We start from the raw sequence: 9,051 nt of genomic DNA on the forward strand, positions 1-9,051 counted from the left end.
CTTAGCCACTCTATTATGTCTTATATATTTGTAGAAGCTTTTACTATCTGCTTTTATGTTCTGAGCCAGTTTACTTTCATAGTCTACCTTACTCTTCTTTATGGCTTATTTTGTAGCTTTCTGTTGTCCCCTAAAGACTTCCCAGTCCTCTAGTCTCCCATTAATTTTTGCCACTTTGTATGTTTTTTCCTTCAATTTTATACTCTCCCTCACCTCCTTAGATATCCACCGTCGATTTTTCCCCTTTCTACCGTCTTTCTTTTTTGTCGGTATGAACCTTTTCTGAACACTGTGAAAGATCGCTTGGAAGGTTCTCCACTGTTCCTCAACTGCTTCACCATGAAATCTTTGCTCCCAGTCTACCTTAGCTAGTTCTTCTCTCATCACATTGTAATCGCCTTTGTTTAAGCACAAAACACTAGTGTTTGATTTTACCTTGTCATCCTCCAACTGTATTTTAAATTCCACCATATTGTGGTCGCTCCTTCCAAGAGGATCCCGAACTATGAGATCATTAATCAATCCTGCCTCATTAAACAGGACCAGATCTAGGACCGCTTGTTCCCTTGTAGGTTCCATTACATACTGTTCCAGGAAATTATCCCGGGCACATTCTATAAACTCCTCCTCAAGGCTGCCTTTACCAACCTGGTTAAACCAATCGATATGCAGATTAAAATCTCCCATGATAACCGCTATACCATTTCTACACACATCCGTTATTTCTTTGCTTATTGCCTGCCCTACCATTCTGTTACTATTTGGTGGCCTATAGACTACTCCTATCAGTGACCTTTTCGCCTTACTATTCCTGATTTCCACCCAAATTGATTCAACCTTGTCCACCATAGCACCAATATCATCCCTTACTATTGCCCGGATGCCATCCTTAAACAACAAAGCTACACCACCGCCCTTACCGTCCATTCTATCCTTTCGTATAGTCTGATACCCTTGGATAGTTAACTCCCAGTCGTGACCATCTTTTAACCATGTTTCAGTAATGGCCACTAAATCATAGTCATTCACGATGATTTGCGCCATCAACTCATTTACCTTATTTCGTATACTACGAGCATTCAGGTAAAGTACACTTATGCTGTTTTTTATGTCTTTGTTATGAATCCTAACACCTTGATCAGTAACTATTCGCAATTTATTTTTCCTCTTTCTCCTAATTTTCCTTGTCTTTGAACCCATATCTCTACATAATAACCTGTCACGTAACCTGCTGCCTTGATCTCCATTGACCATTATACTGTCCATAGCTTTACACTTCCCTTCCCCCCAACTTGCTAGTTTAAAGTCCTTGTGACCAACCTATTTATCCTATTCGCTAGAACACTGGTCCCAGAATGGGACCACTGGAACCTGGAATGAAATGCCTGCAGAAACTGGGCATTGTGAACATTAGTGTGAGAATATGTTTTTTTAAGGGCAATTTGAGGGATTAGACATAGCAATAGTTAAATATCCTTACGTTTTCCTCTGAAATGCTTGTTTCAGCGTTCAATTTTCTGCTGACTCATTTGAGTGCATCAGAGCGTTTCTGTTGCAAGACACACTTAATATCATTAAGAAAGAACAAAGGGTACATTCTTCTGAATGCACAAAACATTTGTAAACGGTTGAAATAAAATCAATTATTAATCATTTTTGTTAATTTTCATGCAATAAACTCTGAAACTGTTACAAACTTGTTTTCATCAAGGTTGTGTCTTCACCATAAAAACAAAAACATAGAACAGAAAAACTCTGTGCCAAAACAGATAAGGGAGGCTGAGGAACTTTGCCTGGAGACAGAATTTAGTGACCTTCGTAAACACTTTTCATTCTTCATGCGTTGTCAGCATTTGTTGCCCATCCCTAATTGCCCTTGCGAAGCTGGTGGTGAGCTGCCTTCTTGAACTGCTGTCGTCCATGTGGTGTGGGTATACCCAAAATGCTGTTAGGGAAGGAGTTCCAGGATTTTGACCCAGCAACTGTGAAGTAACGGCAATATATTTCCAAGTCAGGGTGGTGGGTGACTTGTAGGGGAACTTGTAGGTGGTGATATCCCATGTATCTGCTTTTCTTTGTCCTTCTAGTGGTCATGGGTTTGGAAGTTGCTGTCTAAGTAACCTTGGTGAATTGCTGCAGTACATCTTGCAGATGGTACACACGGCTGCCACTGTTCATCGGTGGTGGAGGGTTTGAATGTTTGTGGAAGGGGGTGCAATCAAGCGAGGCTGCTTTGTCCTGGATGGCTGAGCTTCTTGAGTATTGTTGGAGTTACACTTATCCAGACAAGCGAAGAGTATTCCATTACACTCCTGACTTGTGCCTTGTAGATGGTGGACAGGCTTTGGGGAGTCAGGGGGTGAGTTACTCACCCTACAACATCCAACCTCTGACCTGCTTTTGTAGTTACAGTATTCATATGGTTGGGCCAGTTCTGGCCAATCATAACTCCTAGGATGTTCATACTGGGAAGTTAACAATGGTTGCCATTGAATATCAAGGGAAGACGAACAGTTCCTCAAATACGGTCACAAACATCCCCCACCTTTTCTCAAAACCCTCTGAGGAGTCCCTTAACTCATACTTTGTCTTCTCCAACCGCAGGAAGTCGTACCGGTCACCCAACCAAGCCGCTACACCCAGTGGCGATGCCGACCGTCACTTTAGTGCACGTGCAATCAGAGAGGGGAAGACCATGACATCGGCCTTCGTCCTCTTCATGAGCTCTGGCTTCTCCAAAACCCCAAATATAGCCACCAATGGGTCCAAGTCCACCTCCTCCTCCACTATCCCGCCCAAAATCTTCCCAATTTTTCGCAACCACAAAATGTGCGCGTCATTCGCGGACCCTCGCCCACACCTCTCACACTCATCTGCTACCCTCTGAAAGAACCCACTCATTCTCAGCCGAGTCATATGCACCCTGTGCACGTTAAACTGTATCAGGCTCATCCTTGCACTAGAGGTCCCGTTTATCCTACGGTGTGCCTCACTCCATACTTCCCAGTTGACCTCCCCTCCCCAACTCCCCTTCCCATTTCTCTTTGATCTTCACAACCCGCTCGCCTCCCTGCCCCACCAGCCACTTGTATATCTCCCCAATTCTTTCCTCCCCTTCCATATCCGGAAGCAGCAGTCGCTTCAGCAGGGTGTATCCCGGCACCTAGGGAACCCCCTCAAGACCTTTCGCGCAAAGTCCCTAACCTGCAGGTACCTGAACTTACTCCCCCTTGGCAGCTCTACCCTCTTCATTAGCTCCTCCAGACTGGTGAACGCTTCCTCCGAATACAGATCCCTCAACTTGGCCAGCTCCACTTCCCTCCACCTCCTGTATACACTGTCCATCCTCCCGGCTCAAACCCATGATTCTCGCACAGCGGCGTTAGCACCGACATCCCTTCCACCCAGTGGTAGTATGCATTAGGGGTCATGTGGGACTGTAAAGCCGTGATGTCTTTGGCTGACAGATCCCGGGTCCTGGTTGGACGTTGACCTCTAGTTCCGCCCTGAAGGCGGAGAATAAGCACCAGGAGTCCTCCCCCGCAGGCAGTCTACTACTGAACTGCGGGGGAACAGTCACGGTTAATAAAGCCTCATCGACTTCACTCTATTCGTCTCTCGGAGTCTTTGTGCGCTACAATTTATTAAGCGTGACTAAAGGACTATGGAGCTCAGGATCATCCCGGAATGTCTGAGGATCAGCCCCCACGCAGTGAACGCAGCAGCAGCTTTCAAGCACTGGCAGACTTGTTTCGAGGCCTACCTCAGAACGGCCCCCGGCCGGGTCACAGAAGACCAAAAACTACAGGTCCTGCACTCGAGGTTAAGCACGGAGATTTTCTCCCTCATCGAAGACGCAGAGGATTTCCAGACGGCGTTCGCAGCACTAAAAAGTCTCTATGTTCGCCCAGTAAACCAGATCTACGCTCGCTATCAACTCGCAACGAGACGGCAAAGTCCGGGAGAATCGATAGGTGAATTCTACGTCGCGCTACTAATTTTGGGACGGGCCTGCAGCTGCCCGCCGGTGAACGCAAATGAACACACGGACATGTTAATGCGCGATGCTTTTGTGGCAGGTATGAACTCCTCCCAAATCCGCCAAAGACTTCGAGAAAAAGAGTCGCTAGGACTCTCAGAGGCACGGGCCCTAGCAGCCTCCCTAGACGTGGCCACGTGAAATACCCGCGCCTACGGCCCCGACCGCGCGGCAGCCCATTGGGCTCCGTACGCACCCGTCGCGACAAACCCACCCCCCCCGGACACCCCACAGGCTTGCGCGGTTCAAACACCAAGTCGCACCGGGGGAGCCCGCTATTTCTGCGGCCAGGCGAAGCACCCCCGGCAGCGCTGCCCGGCCCGCGCAGCGATCTGTAAGAGCTGCGGGAAAAAGGGCCATTTCGCGGCTGTGTGCCGGTCCCGCGAGGTCGCCGCTGTCCCGGGAGAACAGGGAGCTCTGCACGCCGTTTACGCTCCCCAACCCCCCCAGCGCCCCATGGACGACCTGCAGGCGCAACCACTCTGGGTCCCGACCACCGGTCTCCCCGGAGAACAGGGAGCCCTGCACGCCGTTTACGCTCCCCAACCACCCCCCCGCGCCCCAGGTATGACCCGCCGGCGCTACCACTTTGGGTCCCGGCCACCGCTGTCCCCAGAGAAGAGGGAGTCCTGCGTGTTCCTAACGCTCCCCAACCCCCCGAGCGCCCCATGTGCGACCCGCAGGCGCCGCCATTTTGGGTCCCGGCCACCACGAGGGGAGGAAGGGCGCCGCCATCTTGGACCACCCCAGACCTGTGCGACGCATGGGGGCGGCCATTTTGTCCACCCCCGCCACCATCTTGTGACCCCCCAGCCATGTGCGATGCATGGGGGCAGCCATCTTGTTCACCCCCGACGCCATCTTGGACGGCAACAACGGACCCCAGTGTCGACGGCTCCACGGGGTTCGAAGAAGACGCTCAACCATTACAACCACGTATGGCTTCAATGACGCTGGACCAAGCACGGCCCCGGACGCTCCAGACGACGACGTCAACGGTGCTGATAAACGGGCACGAGACACCATGCCTGGTCGACTCCGGGAGCACGGAGAGCTTTATCCACCCCGACACGGTAAGACGCTGTTCTTTGACCCTCCGTCCCAGCGCACAGAAGATTTCCCTAGCTGCAGGATCCCACTCCGTACAGATCAAAGGCTTCTGCATAGTTACCCTAACGGTGCAAGGGAGGGAGTTCAAAAACTACAGGCTCTACGTCCTTCCCCAACTCTGCGCCCCCACATTACTGGGATTAGACTTCCAGTGCAATCTACAGAGCCTAACCTTCAAATTCGGCGGCCCAATACCCCCACTCACTATCTGCGGCCTCGCAACCCTCAGGGTGCAACCCCCATCCTTGTTTGCAAACCTCACCCCGGATTGCAAACCCGTCGCCACTAGGAGCAGACGGTACAGCGCCCAGGACCGGACCTTTATTCGGTCCGAAGTCCAGCGGCTACTAAAGGAAGGCATAATCCAGGCCAGCAATAGTCCCTGGAGAGCACAGGTGGTAGTAGTAAAGACAGGGGAGAAGCAAAGGATGGTCATAGACTATAGCCAGACCATCAACAGGTACACACAACTAGACGCGTACCCTCTCCCCCGCATATCCGACATGGTCAATCGGATTGCCCAATATAAGGTCTTCTCCACCGTGGACCTCAAGTCCGCCTACCATCAGCTCCCCATCCGCCCAAGTGACCGCAAGTACACAGCCTTCGAGGCAGACGGGCGATTATACCATTTCCTAAGGGTCCCATTTGGCGTCACAAACGGGGTCTCGGTCTTCCAACGAGCGATGGGCAGAATGGTTGATCAACACGGGTTACGGGCCACGTTCCCGTATCTCGACAATGTAACCATCTGCGGCCACGATCAGCAGGACCACGACGCCAACCTCCAAAAATTCCTCCAGACCGCTAAAGCCTTGAACCTCACGTACAACGAGGACAAGTGCGTTTTTAGCACAAACCGGCTAGCCATCCTGGGCTACGTAGTGCGCAATGGGATAATAGGCCCCGACCCCGAACGTATGCGCGCCCTCATGGAATTTCCCCTCCCGCACTGCTCAAAAGCCCTAAAACGCTGCCTGGGGTTCTTTTCATACTACGCCCAGTGGGTCCCCCAGTACGCAGACAAGGCCCGCCCCCTAATACAGACCACGACCTTCCCTCTGTCGACAGAGGCTTGCCAGGCCTTCAGCCGCATCAAAGCGGATATCGCAAAGGCCACGATGCGCGCCATCGACGAGTCCCTCCCCTTCCAGGTCGAGAGCGACGCCTCCGACGTAGCTCTAGCGGCCACCCTTAACCAAGCGGGCAGACCCGTGGCCTTCTTCTCCCAAACCCTCCACGCCTCAGAAATCCGCCACGCCTCAGTGGAAAAGGAAGCCCAAGCCATAGTGGAAGCGGTGCAACATTGGAGGCATTACCTGGCCGGCAGGAGATTCACTCTCCTCACGGACCAACGGTCGGTAGCCTTCATGTTCGATAATGCACAGCGGGGCAAAATCAAAAACGACAAGATCTTAAGGTGGAGGATCGAGCTCTCCACCTTCAACTACGAGATCTTGTATCGTCCCGGAAAGCTGAACGAGCCGTCCGATGCCCTATCCCGCGGCACATGTGCCAACGCACAAATTAACCGCCTCCAAACCCTCCACGAGGACCTCTGCCACCCGGGGGTCACTCAGTTCTACCACTTTATTAAGTCCCGCAACCTCCCATACTCTTTAGAGGAGGTCCGTACAGTCACAAGGAACTGCCACATCTGCGTAGAGTGCAAACCGCATTTTTTCAGGCCGGATGGTGCGCACCTGATTAAGGCTTCCCGCCCCTTTGAACGCCTTAGTCTGGATTTCAAAGGACCCCTCCCCTCCACCGACCGCAACATATACTTCCTTAATGTGGTGGACGAGTACTCCCGCTTCCCATTCGCCATCCCCTGCCCTGACATGACCGCGGCCACAGTCATTAAAGCCCTGAACACCATATTCACACTGTTCGGTTGCCCCGCATACGTCCACAGCGACAGGGGGTCCTCCTTCATGAGTGACGAGCTGCGCCAGTTCCTGCTCAGCAACGGTATAGCCTCGAGCAGGATGACCAGCTACAACCCCCGGGGGAACGGGCAAGTAGAGAGGGAGAACGGCACGGTCTGGAAGACCGTCCTACTGGCCCTACGGTCCAGGGACCTCCCAGTTTCACGGTGGCAGGAGGTCCTCCCGGACGCCCTCCACTCCATCCGGTCACTACTGTGTACTAGCACTAACCAAACGCCTCATGAGCGCCTCCTTGTCTTCCCCAGGAAGTCCTCCTCTGGAACGTCGCTGCCGACCTGGCTGGCGGCCCCAGGACCCATCTTGCTCCGAAAACATGTGCGGGCGCACAAGTCGGACCCGTTGGTCGAAAGGGTTCACCTCCTTCACGCGAACCCGCAGTACGCTTACGTGGAGTACCCCGACGGCCGACAGGACACGGTCTCCCTGCAAGATCTGGCGCCCGCCGGCAACACACACCCCCCCGACACCAATCACCCCCTTCCTGCCACCGCCGCACCCCGCGACCGCCCCCTTCCCAGGAGGATCGGTCCTCCTCCCAGGCCCGACCAGGAGTGAAGCCCAAGCTGAAACCGTAAGGCTCCCGGAGACGACAACACCGGAACAAGCACCACCACCACCACCGGGGCCGAGGCGATCGACACGGACGACCAGACCGCCCGACCGACTCGTGGCGTCGATCTAACACTACAATATGTGGACTTTTAACGAGAACATTTTGTCTTTTTTTCCTGACGATTACTGTAAATAATTCGAAACAAAAAAAACCTTGTACATACTGTAATAACATGCGAAAGTTTTCCTCCCAGGACCAGCCTTGTAAACCCTTACCACCATGCGAAGCATCACCCCGCCGGGTTCATTTTTAACAAGGGATGAATGTGGTAGTATGCATTAGGGGTCATGTGGGACTGTGAAGCCGTGATGTCATTGGCTGACAGATCCCAGGTCCTGGTTGGACGTTGACTTCTAGCTCCGCCCTGAAGGCGGAGTATAAGTACCAGGAGTCCTCCCCCGCAGGCAGTCTACTACTGAACTGCGGGGGAACAGTCACGCTTAATAAAGCCTCATCGACTTCACTCTATTCGTCTCTCGGAGTCTTTGTGCGCTACACACCCTAAAATGCCTCATCAACTGATTCCATATTTGCACCACTGGGCTCCCTGAATACCTACTCAGAGCCATTGGCAATGCTCTGTCACCATAGCCCTCAAACTCGACCCTTTGCAAGATTCCTCCTCCATCCTAACTCACTCCACCCCTTCTCCTTCCCACCATCACCACACCTTGTCCACATTCGCTGCCCAATAATAATGAAGCATGTTTGGCAACCCCAATCGCCCATGCTGCCTCTGTAGCAGGGTCCTCCCGACCCTCGGTGCCTTCCCCACCCAATCCAAGTCCGAGATGATCGTGACAACTTTCCAAAAAAAGGCCTTTGGTATAAAGATCGGGAGAGCCTGAAAGATAAACAAGAACCTCAGCAGAATATTCATCTTCACCACTTGGACCCTCCCCGCCAACGTTAAGTGCAGTATATCCCACCTCCTAAGATCCTCCCTGGTCTCCTCCATCAGCTTCGTTAAGTTCCACTTATGGAGCCCCATCCAAACCCTCGCTACCTGAATCCCCAAATACCTAAATCTATCACTTGCTGACGTAAATGGCATCCCCCCTAAATTAGCCCGCTGTCGCAGCTCATTCATCAGGAATATCTCACTTTTCCCTACATTCAGTTTGTACCCCGAGAACCCTCCAAACCTCCACAGGAGGCCCATAATCCTTCCAATTATCTCCAGCGGATCCGAAACATACAGCAACAGGTCATCAGCATAGAGCGACACCCGATGCTCCCTCTGTCACCTCATAATCCCCTGCCCTTTCGTCGACCCCCCCGAGAGCCATTGCCAATGGCTCTATGGCTAGCGCAAACAGTAATGGTGACAGCGTACCCCT

This window comes from Scyliorhinus torazame, chromosome 7 (genome assembly GCF_047496885.1).
Source record: "Scyliorhinus torazame isolate Kashiwa2021f chromosome 7, sScyTor2.1, whole genome shotgun sequence".
Classification (NCBI taxonomy): domain Eukaryota; kingdom Metazoa; phylum Chordata; class Chondrichthyes; order Carcharhiniformes; family Scyliorhinidae; genus Scyliorhinus; species Scyliorhinus torazame.